The sequence below is a fragment of the Cnephaeus nilssonii genome, assembly GCF_951640355.1.
Source record: "Cnephaeus nilssonii genome assembly, chromosome: 15".
Taxonomy (NCBI): domain Eukaryota; kingdom Metazoa; phylum Chordata; class Mammalia; order Chiroptera; family Vespertilionidae; genus Cnephaeus; species Cnephaeus nilssonii.
Genome location: NC_137086.1, coordinates 538,923 through 559,661, shown reverse-complemented (window position 1 = coordinate 559,661; position 20,739 = coordinate 538,923). Strand labels below are relative to the sequence as shown.

General features: G+C 45.6%; 1 protein-coding gene across 5 annotated transcripts in view; it reads left to right on the top strand.

Moving 5' to 3' along the window:
• Nucleotides 1–20,739, top strand: part of MYT1L (myelin transcription factor 1 like) — a 245,610-nt gene that overhangs the window by 62,629 nt on the left and 162,242 nt on the right. For all 5 annotated transcript variants that reach the window (XM_079791509.1, XM_079791508.1, XM_079791507.1 and 2 more), the window contains exon 2: nt 8,389–8,509. The gene's annotated coding sequence lies outside the window, so the exon portion shown is untranslated. The remainder of the gene's footprint in view (nt 1–8,388; nt 8,510–20,739) is intronic.

Below are 20,739 nucleotides of genomic sequence, written 5' to 3'. Positions count from 1 at the left end.
TTTTAAGTCTCCAATTCTCCCTAAATCCTACATCCAAATCCTTATAATTGCTACACTCTGGTGTTCTCCCTTGTGGAAATGAGAGATAGAAAATGAGTGTGTGTTCAAGTGTGTGTGAGACAGGAAGAGAGAGAGAGAATGGGAAGGGGGGACAAAGTATTAGTATCCTAAGACTGTTGTGCTTCATAAAGACAAATGCTTTACAATACTGATGTTCAAAGGAATGGATTTCCAATGTAGTGGTTTGGGGGTTGTGTGGGCACTGGTTTAATGTTCTGAAGTTAAGGTCCTTCCCAAGCTTGTCACGTCCATCCCACAGGCAGTGTATCTGAAGGCCCTTGATTGCCCTTCTTCTTGGTCTTGGCTCCCCACGTACAGTCAAGTCAGACGAGGGATGCAGCGAAGGTCATTCCAGACGTGTGTTCCACGGGACACGGTGCAGCTGAGAGGGTGGAGCTCTGCGCACATTCAGGCAGGAAACAGGTTCTCATCCAGGCTCTGATGTTGGGGAGGTTCCCTTTCTGAAAACCCCCTTCTCTCTGAAAGCAGAGTTAATATCCCATTAGCCCTGTCCTCAGGATTGTCTTAAGGATCAAATGAAATAATTATATGAAAACCCTGTAACTTGGAAAGGTTGTTTTCTGTCACTCGGGGAAGCAGTTAGTTGGAGGTTATACTTACACGGAGGAACACGTGGCCCAGCTGGCCCTTCCTGGGAGCTCCTGGTAAATGCTGTGCTGGGGGTCGAGGGAGCCAGCGGGCCCTTCCCAGTCTTTGGCATCTTGATTCAGCGGTCCATCCAAAATGAAGGTCGCTAGACGTGCCCCTCGGCATTAGAACTTTCCAATTGGAACATGTGGTCCTGGCTTAAGTTGAGCTAATAACATATTTAAGTCACACTCTACAGTCACAACCCTTGATAGACAGTAATTTGTATATATTCTAAGAGAGGGGATTGCTGCTCCAGTTCTGGTTGTCTATCCAAGGATCCCTGCAATTTTGTGCAGTTCAGTGAGCAATTAGTATAATTCAATCCCTGAAGTCGCAGCATCTCAGAATCAAGAGGAGTTAGAGATACTGTCATGAGTGCCCACACCTTCATCAAGTGCTCGCTCTGCTGCACATGCTTACTCCTAAGTCAGACAACTGGTCCACACCGCTCTGTCCTTGTCTTTCCTGACTCGGGGTGTGGGGCACAGACTCATCCTTCACAAATGGTGCTGCGGTCTGAATGTGTGGCCCCATATTCGAATGAGAAATCTCAACCCCCAAGGTGAAGGTATTGAGAGGAGAGGTAGGGCCCTCGGATGGGATCCGTGACCTTATCACAGAGACCCCTCCCACTGCCTGAGGACAAGTGAGACATCTGCAGCCAGAAGTGGGCCCTCACCTGACCAGGTTGGCTTCCTGGTCTAACTGCCAGTCTCCAAAACTGGGAGGAATAAATTTCTGTTGTTTGTAAGCCACCCAGTCTGTTGTATTTTATTATAGCAGCTTGAGCAGACTAAGACGAATGGCTTATATTTTTCCAATTGACAATAAATACTTAGAAGTACATAAGTACTTGCTGGATACCATGAGGAATTCACAGAATAGTAAACATCTTCTGTATGGCCGATAAACTCACAGTGCACTTATTATTATTGTTATTATTAAAATTCATTCGTCAGACTGCCTTTTTTTGCCCCTTGTGACATAAAGATGAACAGATACTATCCCTGACTTAGGAAACTTCCATCTCTTATAAAAATTACAGAAGCAGCAGCCAACATAAGACACAACTGAAGAGTCAGCCAGCAATGTCAGATGAAATGTAAACTTTGATGTGCATGATGCATGCTCCGTTAGGACTGGCTGAAGGGTGGCCTGGGCCATAATTCAGAGGTAATGATCTCCTCAGGGCTGGAGTGATCTGGGAAGTCTCTGACTAGATAACGGTGGGATTTGATATGAGGGCTGAAAAATCGTTTATCTTTAAATAGAAAGAATGATGCGGACAAAGTGAGGAAGTATCCTCTGTTTATGAGGACGAGAGAAGATGTAGGGTCTGAAGCTAAGGGTCACATAGGGCAGTGGTGAGACTTAAAACTTGAGATAATTCGTCGACAAGCTTTACAGGACGTTGGAAGCCAGGATAAAGAGGATCCTTTTATTAAATGTATTTTTATTGATTTCAGAAAGGAAGGAAGAGGGAGAGGAGATACAAACATCAATGATGAGAGAGAATCATTGATCGGCTGCCTCCTGCACACGCCCCACACTGGAGATGGAGCCTGCAACCCTGGGCATGTGACTTCCTGGTTCATAGGTTGAAGCTCAACCACTGAGCCATGCTGGCTGGGCTATAGAGAATGTTTTTAGTTCCAGCTCTGCCTCTTACTAGTTCTTACTAAAGCACTGTTCTCTGAACTTCAGTTTGCTCACCTGTCAAATGGGCATAATTTAAAAGTGTGGGAAATACTTAACTTGGAATTGTGATACATGTGTAAGATGTTACTACAGTGATACTATTACTGTTGAATTGATTTATTATTGAGTAGTGGTTTGACATAATAAAAGCAGTTTTAAAGATTCTTGTCACAGGATGGGGAGAGGAGGAACAGGCTTAGGGGACCAGGTGGGAACGGTGACGTGAACTCAGCCGGGGTAATGAGGATCCAGACTAGTGAGTGTGGGAGGAAGGAAAGACAGCAGAATGAGGTCTCTGAGTCCTTGGTTGGGGTTTATTTGGACACTGCCTCTTGGAACGTTTTGATTTCAGTAAGAACCACTGTTTCACCCATGGGCAGAGGGCACAAGTAGGAAAGCCTTAGTGGATGGACCTTCTGGGGCGAAATCTTACAGGGTCCTGCCAGCAGTGGGTACATGAGGATTCATTCCCGAGATCCTAAAGTCACACCCACGGCCTCTCGGACAAGGAAGGCCTGTGAGATGGGAACTGCAGACCCGGAAACCCTGCTCTGTGCTGATGCTGGCCCTCGCCCTCTGTAAGCCACAAACGGCCTTCGTCCACGTGCCCTGGAGACCACAGCTGCGTGTCATTAATAGACGAACTGAAACCAGTTCTCAGGTTTCTCTGCAGTGGCTTTCACATCGTTGGGGGAAGGGCTTGTCCTGGATCTGCTCTTAGGCGCCTTGTCATATCGGGCAAGTCATTTAGCTTTTCTAGACGTCAGCCCCCAGGTCTTCCGAGGGCAGGCTACACGACGGGAAGGTTACTTTCATTCCAACATTCAGAGGCTCCAGAAGCTGTTCGACCTTGTGTGTTTGTTGCTGGGGTTGTGGCTGGTGATACATTCTCACTCTTCACAAGTGCTTGGGCTCACAGCCCACCTGACGGGACGGAGAGCGCCGTGGCCCACGCTGCTGGCGGCCCTGGGGCTGGCTCAGCCGCTGGAGGACGGGCGCTGGGTGTCCTAGGCAGCCCTTTCCTTCCTGACACAGCACTGGGTGGCCTTTGTGGTAATGGCCTCCATGTTTAATTGCCTTTCTATATCGTTTTGCTTATTCTGGAAGAATATTTTTTAATGAGCTGAGATGATCTAATTGGGCCTCAATGTGAATTCTTGCAGCATTGTTGGTTGGTGTGTGAACAGTCAGCACATCCCAGAACCAGTTACAAATGCGCTCGGAAGCAGGGAATGGTTTGGGTTCTGGAGAGTTCAAGTTGCTTGTGATTACTAGTGACTTTGGAAGGATAATTTTCAACCTGAATTTATTAATTATTCTTTATAGCAATTGATACAGAATTTCTAAAAATAGTAACATATATATGAAATGATCATATTTTTCAGTTTATTTTGTTAACATAATTTTACTTTGTCACTAAAATATGAACCATTACCCATGGCTGGGTGGCTCACCATCATCCTTTGCACCAAGGGGGTTGCAGGTTTGATCCTCAGGTAGGGCACATATGATGTTTCTCTCTCTGTGTGTCTCTCTTTTTTTCTTCCTCTTTTTTTAAAATCAATGGAAGCATATCCTCAGGTGAGGATTAAGCACACACACAATTAGAAGTATTGAAGGTGAAAAGTGAAAGTTCTTCTTAGTCCTCAAAATCCCACTCCTTTTCCCAAAGATAACCTCTGCTAACCATTGCGTGGGGCCCTTCTGAACACTGTCCATGCGCTTACTTGTGTGCACTTGTCAGTAGGAACTACACTGTCAGGTGATGATCTGCTCCTGCCATCCCTGATCACTTCGCTCTACATCTTGGGGACTCTGCCTTGTCAGGACATACCCATCAATAATCTTACCAGTCCACCATGGATGGTTGCATTTTTTATTATGCACAGTATTGCATTGAACAATTATATATATGTATCTGTGTACACATGTGACTAAAACGTAATTGGCGGATATAGGAGCTGGAATTGTTAGGCTAGGGTTACACGTTTTAAATTGACATCCACACTGCAGTTTCCTTACAACAAGTTGTTCCTTCGCCTTCGCACAGCCTGTGTAGCGTGCTGCTCACTACCTGTCACCATGCCACAGACAGGCTGTAGCCACCGTCCTTCCTCCGCGTCGGGAGTCCTGGGAACGCTCCCTGGAAGCCCGCAGTGGGAACTGGCTTTCTCTTCCTGTGCTGGTTTCAAGAACCAGTGAGATGGTGGGTTTGACTCCAGGTCTAAGCTTGGGAATCCCTAGTCATCAGAGGGCAGCTGGAGGATAGATCATGCATGCGATGTTTTATCTACAAAAGCTGCAGATTGCATTTGCTATTGTCCTTTATGTTGTCAGTTAACATGCTGGAACCAGTGGTTCCTTGCTGAGAGGTTTGGGTGGCACTATGGGAAATACTGAGATTGGAAAGGCCATGTGTGGGTAAGGTTGAACCTTCTTGCTTGTCAAAAATACTTCCCACGCTCACAGTAACGGCAGTTGTTGGGCAAACTTGTGTGATGGATGAGATTCATAACACAGAGAGCAGAGGTGCTGAGTATTTAGAAATGACGTAAGGTGATTTTAAAATCCACATACATTCTTCTGATTTTCTGTTATTCTTAAGATAGCCTTATTCATTTACTTCTTTGATTATATATTTCCTCATTCTTATCTCTGTCTTCTGAAAATGATTACCTTTCTTTTCTCTGAAAGCCTGGCAGTGGACATGTTCTCATGAACACATTCTAAGACAAAGACCAAGCAAGGGCGAGCATTCACTCGAGCCCATGTCATTTGGCACAAAGGGAAACAGCCCTCTATTGAAGCAGGAAAGACTGAGGAGCGCCTACTGCGTGCGGGCGGGCACCAACAACCTGCTCGTCTCAGCCCGCCGCGCTGGGCTCTATTCTGGTAACAGGTATGGGGGGCGGAACCAGCAGACCGCGGGAGAGCCCAGGGGCCGGAACTGCACTGGCGCCGCTGCCGCTGCCGCTGCGCACCCTTCTGTCCACTGGGCATCCCTGCTTTGACCGCTGCAGCAGCAGGGAGCCTCTGCAGGGCCCGCGTGCAGGGAGCACAGTCAGCCAGGGCCTGTGCCCGGTCCCCGGAGGCTCACCTGAGACTCTGCCTGCTCCCTGGGGACTTCCTTCTCACTGTGCTGGGCGAGGAGTGTCTGGCTCCTCCTGTTCAGTGTGTACGTCTGAGGAAGAGGCACTGTTAAAACATGTCCCTCATTTTTTGCCCATCTCATGTAGAACTTGTTAGGGAGAAAAAGGGCAGGCAAGGTCTCTGCTGGGGGATGACCCTGCAGCAGTGACTCAGGGTGCCAAGAAGGCACACGCAGGTGTCACCTATGCACAGTTAATCAGGTCTTTTTGACAATAAGAAATCTCAGGAAACCGAGATGGCAGGGACAGGAATGTCCACAACCCAGTGTGCTGACACCTGCTGGGACAGTCCCAGGGAGCCCCCTCCTGCTTTGGGGCTGGGGAGGGGCCAGTGCTCCGCGGCTCCTGTCATCAGCAGGGTCCCCGAGAGGCACTGCTGGCAGCAGGAATGCGTAAAGCAATTCCTCGTGCAACTTAGCTGACATTCGGAGCTCTGCCTGTGACCCACTGTATGGACAGGCATGGAGAGCTGATGTGAGCAGTTCACAGGTGAGAGGAGCACCCTTCCTGTACGGTGTTCACCAGCCCAGAGGTCACACAGGAGCCATCACCAGGCCGAGAGGGCTGTGGGCGTTGTGGTATTTTGAAGCTGAAGGGAAAACTTTACATTTTTAACCCAGCCCTTTTACTATCCGAGAGAAACCTGAACTTCAGAGTAGTTCAGTGACTCAAAAAATATTCACACCAATATTGGGTGAGATGGGTCTTGCTAATCTAGAAGTAATGCATAAATACCTATTGTCCATACATTTAAACCATTATATTATGTTTTCAGAGTCAATAATGTTAAGTTTTATATGGAACTGCCTTAGTAGAATCTGGTGGAGAGAGCAGGCATGGATTTCAGAAATTAAAAATAAAAGGTGGTGGCAGTAAATGTCCTCCAAGCAAACACTCATCTCCATGGCCTCCTGTCCAGATTCGGAGTTCCTGCGTGGCCCATGCTCCTTTATCTTTAAGGACCAGGGCTCTGAATTCTGAGCTCTAGTGAGCACAGCTCAAGGCTGAGGATGTAGAAGGTGTTGCTGTTTGTCCTGGATACAAACTCACTTCTGAACCGAGATCATTTGTAAGGGGGAGTGTCTGATAGGAGAAGGTTTGGGGCATTTGCCTTTGTCATGCATAAGTTAAATTTGCAAATTATAGTATAAAGAGGAGTACAACTAGTGTTGAGAAGAATTTCTTGCTGACATTGTGTGCATACATTTTTGTATGCATGTGTGTGCATGCATATGGATGTGTGTGTGCATGTATGTGTGTGTTTTGAGTATTGGTAGACAGGAAAAGGCCACAAAACACACTGTTCTCAAAGATGTTCAAGGATAGATGGCTGTGTTTGTTGTAAATAAATTCGCAAATAACAATTTGTGTTAAAAGTTTAATATGTATATATTTTAATATACTAGTTATTTAATTTTAAATAAGGTATTTCCTTTTTATATGTATATTTTATTTTATTTTCTCCATCATCATTTATCCCTCCTCTACCCTCTTCTACCTCCACCCACTCTCTCCCCGCTCAGTCACCACACTGGGGTCCATGTCCATGAGTTCTTTCTCTCTTTTTTTTTTTCTTCCTTTTTTGCTCAATCACTTAATGTATTTTTAAGTGTTACAAAATAATTAATGATTCTAGACTTTGACACAAAACAAACATATTAACTCTATTTTTCAACTTTGATTTTTTTCAGGGTAATTTTAAAAGCTTTCTAGCTTCATGTGCATATTTCTGAATTATTCTGTTCTTTATGTGTTTGTTTTGGTAAATCCTTATTAGGAAAATTAATAAAATTTGTTATGGTTGCATTTTATAAGCAGTCTGTATATTTCATAGGAAATTTTGTGCTATCTTATTTCAAATCTCCCTTGCTAACCACCCTGAGTATTATCTTCACGGTGAGCTAACATGCAAGAAATGAGGGACAGTGTCTTTTAGAGGATTTATGGTAACGCTGCAGCGTGGAGCTGATCGGGAACAGCATGGAGAGCCCTCAGGGTCCTTCATTTGCCTGACACACTTCACTGCTGCCCATTAACACTTCGGCTGTTATTGGCATAGACTCCGTTTAATGAGCGTCTCTGAGTTCGGAGGTTTGCACCAGAAACAATAGCTTCAACAACTGAGGCACCTCCTCGCTCCACTTTCTATCTCCCAGTTTTTCTTTTCTTTGTAAAAAAAATAAATCCTCTCTTAGGCAATATAGTTTAAAATAATCTGGTATTTTATTTTTCCAATTAGAACAGTCAGTACTTCCTAACATTGACACAATATTGCAGAGAACCTTGATAGAAAGTCAAGAAATAAATTCTAATTTACATTAATGAAGAGAATGTCTTTTGTTGTTGTTCTACTAAAGTAAAATGGAGCTGGCATTTGAGCCACTCTTCTCATCTCCAGATTATAATCTGTTAGGAATGAAATAACATTATTTCCAAGAAATAATGACACATCTAAAATATTTCTCACTCATTACATTTTTCCTTAACTGCATCAAAGTGTTGAAGAAGGCAATAATCTTAAAAATTGGCTGGTAATGGGTCCATCTAAATATTAAGTGCTCTTAGTTTGAGTGTCAAACCTAGATATGTATTTAAAACTGTTAAATATCTTGGATTTCAAAGTAAATTAACTAAATGTTTAAAAGCATTGTCTACTTGTCCATTATGGCCTTTCACATCAGCATTTCTGAGTGAAATCATTGACACATTTCTTAATGTGGTTACCTGTCTTGAAATGTAACTCTTTATTGTAAGTGTAATAGCACAAAGGAGAGAATTCTCATCAGTCTCACCTCTCCTTGGGTAGTTATTATGTGGTTTTGTCCCTTAGAAAATGAACCGGAAGAAGGATTGGTGAAATCACATCCCGGTGGCATCTCTGAACTCCCAACTCTGACACACTGAGGCAGCAAAGTCTGAGCCAAAGAACATCACCAGGCAACGGAGTTCAGGTACCTGCCCCCAGCTCTTGGGGGACTGTGCGCAGAGGTCCTCTCCCTGGGCCTCCCCACTTGCTGCTCTGAGTCAGTCACTCCTTTCTTCTCAGCGTCCTGGTACTTCCTGCCTTCTGGGAGGCCGTTAAGAGTTCTGTTGTGCATCTTCTCCAAACAGATGATTCTCACTAAAAAGAGCCATTTGCAGTGAAATTAGATGATGCATCTATTGTTCCTGCCACTGATGCTCCATAGAGCAGGAAAGCCATGCACCCTCTGGGCACTGGGAGGGTCCTGGGGATTGCAGTGGAAAATGACACTGGGTCTCAAATGGGGCCGTTTCACGTGGAATCAATGCAAAGTAGCTGGTTCGTAAAGTTAGTGATTTTAGCAGAGTTTGCTAATTATGTTTGGGAGTTTGGAGTGGATATTGGTTCATGTCAAATGATTTCTGCTGTTCCCGGCTGGTATGGCCCAGTGGTTGAGCATCCACCTATGAACCAGGAGGTCACGGTTCGATTCCCTATCAGGGCACATGCCCGGGTTCAGGCTTGATCCCCAGTGTGGGACATGCAGGAGGCAGCAGATCCATGATTCGCTCTCATCATTGATGTTTCTATCTCTCCCTCTCCCTTCCTCACTAAAATCAATATTTTAAAAAAATGGTTGCTGCCCCGTTGGGACACTTTTAGGGAATCTCAGAGGCCAAAGGTCAACACAATTGTAATGTGACTAAACTCCCCTCTGCCAAGTCTCGGCTTCTGAGCGTGTACATGCTACTGACTTTGAAGCTCTGTATTGATCTCATGCCCACATTTGGGAGTCCGTTTTACACATGGGACTTGGCTGGTGAACCGGTCCGTTCTCAGGGTGCTCTCTGAGGAAAACTCTGGCATCTTTCAAGGTTCACTGTGCGGTAGTCATTGACCTGTCTGATAACAGAAGTGCTTGCTGCCACATGGAGATCAGATGCGGGTCGTGATCCATGTGCTGCCGCCTCGTGGGAACTGCCGTCTTTCGGAGCTTTAGGAACTGGTGTCACAGGTCACAGTTGTTCGTATGTTCCGTCTCTGCCCGAGTCACTGTCCCTGAAGAAAGTCACTGCACTCATTGATTTGGTTTTGAGAAGGCATCATGTTTGTCATTTCCCTGGAGTTAAAAAATAAAGCCTGTTCACATTGGGAGTTAAACTCATAACTGAGTTTAACGTCAGTTCAAGTTTCTGAGTCGTAGATGTTTCATATATACAGGCTGTCTTGTTTTGTCCAATCCCATTCACTTTTAGTCATAAGTTAAAGAATATAATGGAATGTTATAAAAATTCAATATTTAAATGTGGATTTGTTGAATTGATGTTTCTGGCATGGAGTTAAATGTTCACATGGTTTCATATTGAGCATTCAAATACAAATCTAACCATAAATTAAAATAGCAAAACGAAACAATAAGCTAATTTTCAAAGAAAAATTCATGTTTACACTGGACAATCTTGGCCTTGAATAGGCTTCCTAGTTAAGGCATCACATTTGGTTTTCAAAGGTGGACAGACAAGTTGAAGTTGTTGAGAGAAATGAAGAGAGCTTAAGGTCTCAACAGGCACTGCTCTCCTCCTGTTTGGCACTCCTGACCCCAAGCCTGTGCACACAGGACCACACGTGTGTCTCTCTTGAACACCCCAAGCAGGCCCTAGAGGTGGCAGACTCTAGGTGTGGCAGGAACTTGACAGTCCCACAATTACCTTTTAATAACGTTAGTTTTTCCCATAGCTCTGTGATTTCCGGGTACTTTCTATCCGTTCTTTAAAGATCAGGGTGTGTCCTCAGGAAGAATCAGTATTTATTTGCAGTATGTCATAGGTTAGTCCATGGGTGACGAAGTAAAAGGGTGGATTGAGAGAAACAGATGAGCATTCCAAAAACGGGAATGCTCCTGTGTCCTAACAGCGCTTCTGGGAACCAAATCTAAATCTCCACGTGATCCTCTCTCCACACAATGAAAACGTCAAGTCACCGTCACTGCCTGGCGCAGGGAGAGCAGCCACTGTAGAGGCAGGTGGTAGATCGCAGGCTCTGTGGGCCTGGGGCCTCTGCACAGCCCGTCCCCGCCCCGCTGTCACGGCAGCAAGGGGGCTGTCCTCCATACGAGCTTCCAAGAGTGGTACATATCTAAAGTGACAGTTCCTGAATAACCACATTCATTTTTGGAAAACAGAATATAACTCTTACTCTCTTTTCAAATCTTATTTCTTTGTTGCTCCACAGACCAGCGCTTTTCTGGTGTGTGAGCTGAGTAGTCAGGATGAAGTAAGACAGAAGGTGCACAAAGCCTATCAGAAAGCTAAAGAGAGCAGGTTGGTCATATCTCTGAAGTTGGGGCGGCACCCAAGAAACCTGTCATATTGAAAGAAGAGACAATTTGCCAGTCTTTTCACGCCTCCGCGCTCAGCTGGGACAGGGCTGTGTGGAATGATGAAGGGGCAGGTGGCCTGGGGGCCATACAGCATGGTGTGCAGGGCACAGTGAGACCAGCGAGGGGAACTGTAAAGCACTGAACAGCACAGCCTTGAGAGTAGAAAGAAGTTATACCGCCAGTCTCTCAGAGCCTCAGTTTTCCCATCTGCACAATAGGAGAATGTCTTCTGCTTCTTAGCGTTTATGAGGAAGGCATGAAATAATACACATAACACATAGTGCTTAGTGGCAAGCTTCTTAAATTATAGCTGTTGTCATTATTACTCATAAAGAACCAAGACATACTCACTGTGCCATAAAAGATTGATACAGAAGTAATCTGATTTACATCTGTGTTATGCTTTCTACCATTCAAATCAAAGTGCCTCCACTTACCATGCAGATGTGTAAAAAATAAAGACACGTTCTGTGAACTGATGTAGAAAGATTTCAAGGATATTTTGTTAAAGAAAAAAAGTAAGAAGCAGAAGAGGAGCAGAAATATGAACACACAAATATTTGCCTGTATTTGCATAACATTTCTAGGATAGACAAGAAGCTGATAGAAATGTTTATATGTGTAGTAACTACACAGAAACAGGCAGGATTGAGGGGGGATTTTCATTGTTTTTATTCATTTATAGATTCACTTTTAAATTCTTTTTGAAACATGCAAATGTAAAGGAAGGAGGATGGAATTAGGGGAGGAAGGAAGGAAGGAAAAAGGGCACCAAGGAACTAAGGAGGAAAAGGCAAGGAGGGGAGGAAACGAATAAAAGACAGGAGAGAACATCTACCAGTTTCCCTAGTTAACAGTGCACGAGTACCAGACACAATTACCTTTTAACAGCTTTAGTGATTCCCATTGCTCTTGTCATATTTCATGCAAGCTCTTCTTTCTCAAACCCTCTAATTAAAATTTGCTTTATAAAATGTAAAATAATAAACTATATCTTGGATTATTCAATAATAGAGTTCTATTTTAGAAGCCAAAGTTTCAAAATTATTAAAAGAGTTTTCTAAAATAACGTTCAGGAAATAACTATGAAATGACAAAAATATGGAAAAAATAGCTGCAGCCATAAAATAATTTTTAGAATAAAAAAGGAAAAGTGATATTATATCTTAGTTATGTTTTCTAGAAGATCTATGAAGAACATATTGTGAACAGTTGGGGGATATGTGAATATGGACTGTATATTTTATGATATAATTGGAACAATTAACTTTCTTTTTGTTACAGTTACACTCAGGTTATGTAGGAAATGGGTTTTGTTCCCACCTAGGAGATAAATGTTGAAGGATTTAGGTGTGAATAAGCATAACATCTGCAACCCCCTTTTAATAACTTTAGTTTTTCATATTTTACACATTGCGGATGAATCACGAGAATTTTCGCTTCATATTACACAGTGTTTACAAAGTATCATACTTTAAAAAGATATTAGCTTATAATAACATGTAATAAATACCTTCAAAATGCAATGGGTATTTAATTTTAAAGTGTGCCTTTAACATTTATGTAAAATGTTTTTTGTATTTGTTCAATGGCAACTTAGCTGGCCACTGGGTAAAGCTAGCAATAAAACTACTGGTCCGCAATGTGTTAAGATATCTCCAAAGGTTCAGAAAAAAGTGTGTGAGAGAGAGGGAAAGTATGTGAGTGTGTGTGTGAGAGAGAGAGAGAGAGGGAGAGAGATCATGTGTGTGGTTATGTGTATCTGAGTAGTGTGTGTGCGTGCATGTGGGTGATGCATGTGCCCCACCCATACTTGCAGTGTGTATAATATGGCCCATGAAGGTACAAGGTAGCCTTACCACACCCGTATTTTTAAACATGTATTTCTTAACACTCATTTAATGATGTCACAGATAGAGTGGAACTCAAGAACTCCTTTACCATTGCAGTGAAGGAAAACTGCCTCAGTGGCATTTCCTGAGCCCCGCCCAGTGCCCCAGGAGAGCCGATCCCATTAGTCAGAGGTCCCTTATGAGCATCCCCCGACCAGCAGGGACTCCCCTTATTCCCCTTGAGGAAGAGCAGGCCCTGCACATGGAGATCCCTTCCCAAGACAAAGCATTTATTCGTGGCACAGCGGCAAATGAATTTTGAGCACAAGGCCCTTTCCACTCTATGACATTGCCTTGGCTTGTTTAGTGCCTGATTAATTAAAATAAACCTTATTATAACAGGATACTCAGTAGTGATTTGCATACATGGAGCTGCATTGGCAAAGGCCTAGATACAAGAATTTTCTCCTTCTGAGAAAAGTGTGTTTGCTCTTCTGAAAATTTCATCTATCATCAGTCCACAGCTTATCTGTTTCCTCCACATGCTCTGAAATCATAAGGAAAATGTCAGAATTTTATGAACACCATATTTCTTTTAATTCGTTCTCTCTCAGAAAGTGAAGGGATTGTTAGTCGGTCAACACTTCGTGATGGCTACTGCCTGTGAGACACTCCGCTAGGTCCCTGTTACAGGAAAGGAAACAAGAACCAATATTGACACGTCAGTTACCAGAAGTCCGATGTTGGGGAGCTCGGCAGGGCTCGGACCAACGAAGGCAAATGGGGTGGGAGAGTCTGTGATATGTGTGCTTTGCCCGTGGCGTGCAGGCCGCAGGCACCCAGCAGGTGCGTAGAGCGAGGCCTGAGATTAGAACAAAGGGCGGCACACATGTGCCAGGCAGTGAGAGCCGAGGGAGGGTGCTCTGGAAGAACCCGAGAAAGCAGCACCACACCAGGAGAAGTGGGCAAAGGGAGAGCCAGGAGAGATACAAAATATGGGTCTAATTCTCTGAAGAAACAGAAAAACAAACAAAACCTCTTCTCCTGCATAGCCTTGCCCACTCCAACAACATTGTCACATCATTATGATAAATGCCGATTACCCGATTCCTCAGGAAGGACTAACTTGTGGTCATGTCTTAAGTGGGTCTCCATATGAAATTATATTTCTATGAAACGTGTGTGTTGTAGGGGAGGCACGGAGGCTGTCTGCTGCACTCCGAGTTACCCCGTGGAGGAGAGCCCACGAGGAGAGCATTTACGTCTCAGTGAACAGGACAGGCACCAGGCTGCTCTTTTCCCATACGTCTCAGAAACGTGTGCCTGCTCACGTTCTCTTCTTTCCATGCGTGTCCCTTCTGTGAGCCCTTGACAGGTTCAGCCAAACGGAGATGAGAGTCATCTTGCTGGTTGTGTTGTTTTGGATTTTTACTTTTCACTACTACAAGCACAGGATATAAATTCCCTTTCAGTTATAAATCTTTAAAACTCTTTGTCAGAAATATGCAACTAATACAAATAAGTGTACCTTGAGCACACAGGATAACAGTTGGCATTCTCAGCAATTGTGAGGGTGTAATGAGGTCCCCCTCCCAGAACTTGGAAAGGTGGCAAATCAAGTTACTCCAAGCACCTATCAAAGTGGAAATATGCAAAGTCACTGGAGAGTGATGGAATGCGTTCAGTGTCTATAAAATGTATTATCATCTGAATTAGTCAGGATAGACTAGGCTATTTCACCAGTGAACTTGGACATAAACTCAGAAAGCATAATGATAAAAATGTATTTCTTGCTCATATCACAACCTGATGTGGGTTGGGCAGCCCCTTCATTCTGTGGTGTGGCCATCTGGAATTGATGGTGTTCCAGAAAGTAGGGGGGCCTTGAGAATTATACAGGATGTTTGGGGATGAGCTAAAATGTCATTAGTTGGAAGCCAAATGCCAGATCTCAATCCTGCCTCGCGGGAAGCTGGGAGAAGTCCATACGAGCTACTTGGACCCTTGTCAGTATATTCTGTCCTGCCAAGTTTCCTTATCCTGGATAGAGTCTGTCCCCGAAAGTCTCACCAACAGTCTGATTCCTGCAGCCTGGCTGCCTACAGGAAGGGACAGGGAGCTTCCAACCTGAGGCTGCTACCCTCAGACACGTTCAGGTTGGTTCTTCCCTTAGAAACAGGTCGGTGAACTTGGGACTTGGCTAATCTGAGTCCATGCTGAGTAAACCACCCTGTGTGTGTGCCTACTTCTGAAACTACACACATGGACACTGACGCTAAACTACTCTTTTTCTAAGAGTGGTTCCAGGACCACCTCCCTTAGAATCACCGAGGTGCTTTTTCATAGAGATTCGTGATTTCCGTTCAAGACACGTTACATCACCATTTCTAGGAACACGACCTAGCTATGGACAGTTTAAACAAATAACCCCACAATCCTTATGCACATTAATGAAGAGCTACTGCCCTAAACCACAGCCAGTTCACCAAGTCAGTGAGTTCCACCTCTGCCTTCTGATGCTGGCTTCCCACCTCAGTCCTGCATTTCCCAAGGTCCAATGAGCCAGCTTCTTTAATGTCTTAAAATTTCATCACTTGACCTGGCAAATATGGTTACTCAGCCTTCTCTTAATTTGGGGGTGGGGAGGATTTTTTTACCTTTTTGTTATGGAACATTCAACACACGCACAAGTGTCGGTGAGCCTGATTTTTACATCTCTGAGCCTCATGAATGGCAAGACTTCTTTCCTCTGGATCCCACTCATCCTGCCTCCGCCAGACACGGATCACTTTGCAGCAAGCCCAAGTTAGTGTATAATCTCTTCTAGAAATACTTCAGTATGAACTTCTAAACTATAAAGGTTCTTCTGGTAAAAGCATAACCACCTATCAGACCCCTTTAAAAAGTCTCAATTATCCAGACAGGATTCAAAGGTCCCAGTTTGGCTCACAAATTTATTTTTATAGTTAATTTGTTTGAATCAGAATCTAAGTGAGGCCCACATTGCGTCTTGCTGACATGCGATCCCTTTCACCTTCCTTCTCTGCGTCTCATAACCTGTCGTAAAGCTGGTCAGGTGTCCTGCAGATTTCCTTCCTGTGCTGCCATTTAATATGCTCCTCTGTCCCCTGGGCTTCCCGCAAACTGGTGGTTTCCTCAGAGACCTCGTCGGACTGAGATCCGGTTTTGTGGGTGTCATCCTATCCCGACACAATGAAAAGGGAGCATGTAAGGTGGGATTGGCTCCCTTTCATGGGGGTGCAATTGATGGCTGGTCCCCGTGGTCAGGCTGTCAGCCTGAGCCAATTGTTAGAAAGTCACCCAGCAACCTTTTCACCTAATGTTAGCAGTCAGTGAGCTCATTTTCTAAATTCAATATTTCTCCTGATTTGCAAAATTATATTCTATCATTTCTTCATTTATTAGTAGAATACTTTTATATAGAAAATGTTCCTTTATCAACTAAAAATCTTTTTGCCTAAAAAAGCAAGATAAATGCCTCTTTTCTTTACCCTTTACCCAAATAATCACATCCTTTCTCTTTTGATGAGGACTATAAATTCTAAGACATGAAAAGGTATTTATTACTGCAAAAATGTGATATCTCCCGAGGTGTTGTACGTAAAGCTTACATAGTCTTTTTTATGTCCACACGGATGATGATGATGATAGAATAACAGCCCACCTTTATTGAGCACTAACGACAGGATGTGCTGTGTCACCTCACTCAAACCTCCATGACCCCAAGAGGCTGCGGCTTTGATTGCTTCCATCTGCAGAGAGGAGTCGGAGGCTCAAAGAGGGGTGGCTGCCTCTTACCCACGGTCATACAACTGTCACGTGGCAGCCCTGCGTCCATCCTCTATAGCTCCTTTGTGAGTGGCGTAGCCCAGACCGAGGTCCGGTTCCTGAGCACTTCAGACTTCCGAGTGCTGCAGCTGCCTGCATGTTTGTGAGGGTAAGGAAAGAATGAAGAAAAGTAGTTTCTTGATCAGCTACTCCGTGTAAGTGTGGGCAGTGAAGGTCGTAGCACCAGGATGGGTTCCTAAGGGTTATCTGATTGCTTAACTGGCTGCAGGCTGCAGGCTTCAATGTGAGGAGTTGCTCATGGCGTTTTCATTCTTGTAAGAGATGCGCTGTGCAGGGGACATGCACACCACCAAGCGTCCCGCGCTCCTTAGCTGCCAGCCTGGGTGGTCCTGGCACAGGCATGCCCAAGTGCATGTTGCCTGAGGGGCCATCCTCGAGGCCCCTGCACGTCTGTGGTCTAGTGAGGGGAGCCTGGCTCAGGGCCCACGCCACACCTGTTGTGTGGATATCGGAAGGGCCTGTCCAGAGCCTCCAGGTGAAAACCTTTCAATGGGATGAATGCCACCTGGGCATCATCAGCGTCCGCTCCAGTGAACAGTCTAGTAGCCTTGTTCCGAGAGGAGAGGGGCCTGAGGAGCAGAACGAGGACTCACTCAGACCCCGAGTCACCGTCCTTTCTGTGTTTTCAGTTCAGTCTGGAAAACAGGCCCACGGTCCCCATGCTGACAGCCCTGCCCTGGGCAGAGCGCCTGGCTTTGCCTGGCTTCGGGGGCAGATGTCTCAGGCGCTGTGCACTGTCCCTGTGCTGGCCGTTCCTGAAGGCCAGCTGTCACTAATGTGCGAGGAGGAAGTCCTTTCAGAGAGGCAGACCTGCTCCCCTCCCAGAGGCTGGTTATGCCCTAGCGCAGCCCAGGCAGCAGAGGCCCCGAGACACAGTGTCATGAATCAGTGCCGCCACGTGCCTGTCCCTGCATGTCATTGTCATGCCTTCACATCTGTGTCAGAGGCGTGTGTGCATGGACAGCCGGTGGGGAGGGGAAGCAGAGCCACCACTGAGGAAAGGGCTCGTGTGCTTAAACAAATCCCGGTGTGAGTCAGGACAGTACGGAGCCCGGCGGAGGCTGCTGCGCTGAGACAGGCGAGTGTAACGCAGGACACAGCCTGGGGCCCGTTTCTGATGGGTGCCCGCAGGGTTGGTGAGGAGCAGCCCAGGATGGCAGCCTGGAGCATGCACATTACTCTGCGGCGGCTTTGTGCCAAGGACACCGTTTTATGGCTCCCTGGGAATCTGCCAAACCTCTCCTTGCAGGCTTTTTTCCAGGAAACAACGGCAGGGTTTTAGGAGTTTTTTTTTAAATCTGCTGGCACACGCCAAGGTGTATATAACATTCGTTCACTGATAACACTCAGCCCTCCTGGCCACGGGCATGGTGTGAGCTGCGTGTCTGCTCACTGCTCTGGCGTGCAGGACAGGCGTGATGGAAGAGAAGTGAGCTGGGACCTGCCAGCCCACCTGGAACGTAGACGTGGTCTCTATGAGGAGAGGTCATTGGAGGGAAGAGTGGGAAGGGACAGGGGCCAGAAACACAACCAGGACCCAGGTGTGCAGTCCCAGGAGCGAAGTGACCCTCCTCAGAGACCTTAGGTATTTGGTGATTGCAGTGCAGATGCTTGCGTTTTAATTCACCAGCTATGAAAATCCAACTCAACACTTTTTGGAGAAAGTTGTCCAAAGTTAAGATTTATCAACTACTCATTAGGTAATTAGTCAACGTCTCATTAATTTCAAGTGCCAACACAGATTATTTTTAAGTTTCCTAGCGATTGAGTTAATAAATCTTAATTAATGTAAATATTATTTAAGCAGAGTGGCTCGCTCAACAGGTGCAGGGGCAAGAGACCTACACGTTAGGAAGGGTTTCTTCCTTCTCTATAGTCAGATCACGCGTGGGCCCTCCCAGCACAGCACACATGTGGAAGGGGAACACAGTCCCACGTAGGGTGTCATTAACTTCTGGTGCCCCACGGAGCCCCTTGAACAAGTAGGATTGGGGTGTCAGCCAGCATTCTGGACCCTTCCAGGCAGTGCTCCACCCTCACAGTCTTCTCTCTACTGCCTCTCCCTCCCTCTTCCCTCACCAACATTGGCCACTGTTTCCCACCGTTTCTCGATATGCTAGCCCCAGGTCATGTGCGCTGTCCCCTCCTCCCACCCGTTCTCCATCTGGCCCATCACAGCCTGTGCAGAGCAGTCTTCCTGTCCTCACGCCACCGTGGTCTTCCACACCACCGCACTCGCCAGGCCCACTTCAGCCGAGCCCACTCCTGTCTTAGTGCAGTTCAGGTCTCCAAATCCAGTTGACATTTTAAAAATTTATCTTGATGGGCCTCCAAACTGCATCTGACACAGTTGTCCTCTCTTTAAAGAGATTTCCCACCTCCTCCCTTTCCATCACACCCTCTGCTTTTCCCTGTTTCTCTTTTTACAAGTTGGGCATCCCAGCCTCAAGCTGCTGCGCCCAGCTCTGTGCGCGCTCCTTAATCTCCTCCACTGTCTCCGTTGGCAGTACCACGCGTGTGCAAGGGCGCACACATCTGCACCCCAGCTCGGTCTGCTCCCCTAAGCTTCAGGTTGCAGACCCAAGACCATCTGACTTAGGTACTGCTCAGACCCCCTCACCCAGTGCCCGTGTGTCGTCACCTTTCCTCTGCCTTCATTTGACCAGGATGTCAGCATCTTCCAGTGGCAGGAGCATGCAGTGTCTCCTCCAGCGTTTACGACACGCCATGCCTTTTGATTTTACTTCCAAACACCTCCTCTCTCCCGCACCTCCAACCCTGCCATTCACACCCTGATTAGAGACTCATGGTCTCTCATCTGGAGCACTCCAAGGTCTCCTAGCCCATGCTCCTTGGTTCTATATTTGTGTTTCTTAAACATATCCCCCACACAATTTTTATAAAAGTCTATGTAAATCCCGAATTTACCCATTGTCACTCCCTGTTTAAAGTCCCCCAGAGCCTTCACAGCACCTATGGGATTGAATTCTTTAATGCCGTCTGAGGGTTATGGTCATCTGGCCCCGTCCCTCTCTAGCTGCCACTTCACACCATGTGCCTCACCTGTCAGGGCTGAGCTGCCTGGGGGTCCCTCCAAACACCTGACATTGCCTGTCATGACTTTGCATTTGCTTTCTGAAGTCTGCCTGGAATGGCATTCTCTCTTTAATCTTTATTCCTACTTATCATTTTTAAAGATTATTGATTTTTTTTGTTTTTGTTTTTGTTTTGTTTTTTTTAGAGAGAGGAAGGACGAGGGGGAGAGAGAGAGAGAAACATCCATGTGAAAGCAGAACACTGTTGGCTGTCTCTTCCATGCCCCCGACTGGGGATCGAGCCTGCAGCCTGGCCAGGAGTCGAACCAGCAACCTTTTGGTGCATGGGACAACATCCAGCCAACTGAGCCACACCAGCCAGGCCCTACTTGCCATTTCATCATCAGTCACCTCCTCCAGGCCCCACCTCTCCATGTGTGTCCCTCTGCTCCCACAGACTGATTTTGTAATCATCTGAACTTTCCCAGCACTTATAGGGTCCCTATAGTGTTTGTTTTGTTGTTGTTGTTTTTTACTTCTTTTTAATACTAGATTAAAAGGCTTCATTAGGGCGGAGAGCAAATCCTATTTTCAGCTTTTGCTCTGAGGTCCATAGTGTGTGCCATATAGTCGGGATGGTATTGAGCACTGATTCAGTACCCAGTAGTGTTGACGGTGAGGGAGGGACTTCTTCCCTGGTGGTTCCCTCGTGTGAGCATGTGTAAACTGTGCGCACACGGCTGCCTGTACATCTCCATTTCCTCCTTCTGTCCTACGTAGGGCAGTATTGGTCAAAGCAGTGGTCAGTTCTCACTTTGGTTTATGGCTCTACAGGAAAAATATTAATTTTTTTCTTTAAGCCACAAGTGGTTTAGGCACTGAAAAACATTAAAGTTGGTTAAGTTATAATTTCTCCCTTTGAATATATTCAAAGAATAATTTCTACTAAGTCATCTTGGTCAGGGTAGAGGTCTTTACTTTCAGTTGTAAAGGTGTATCCTCAAGGGCACCTTCCAAGACCCTCTGGGATGCCTCAAACGCGATGTATCGAGCCCCATATAGGCTGTACTTTCTCCTATACACATACCTGTGACGCAGTTTA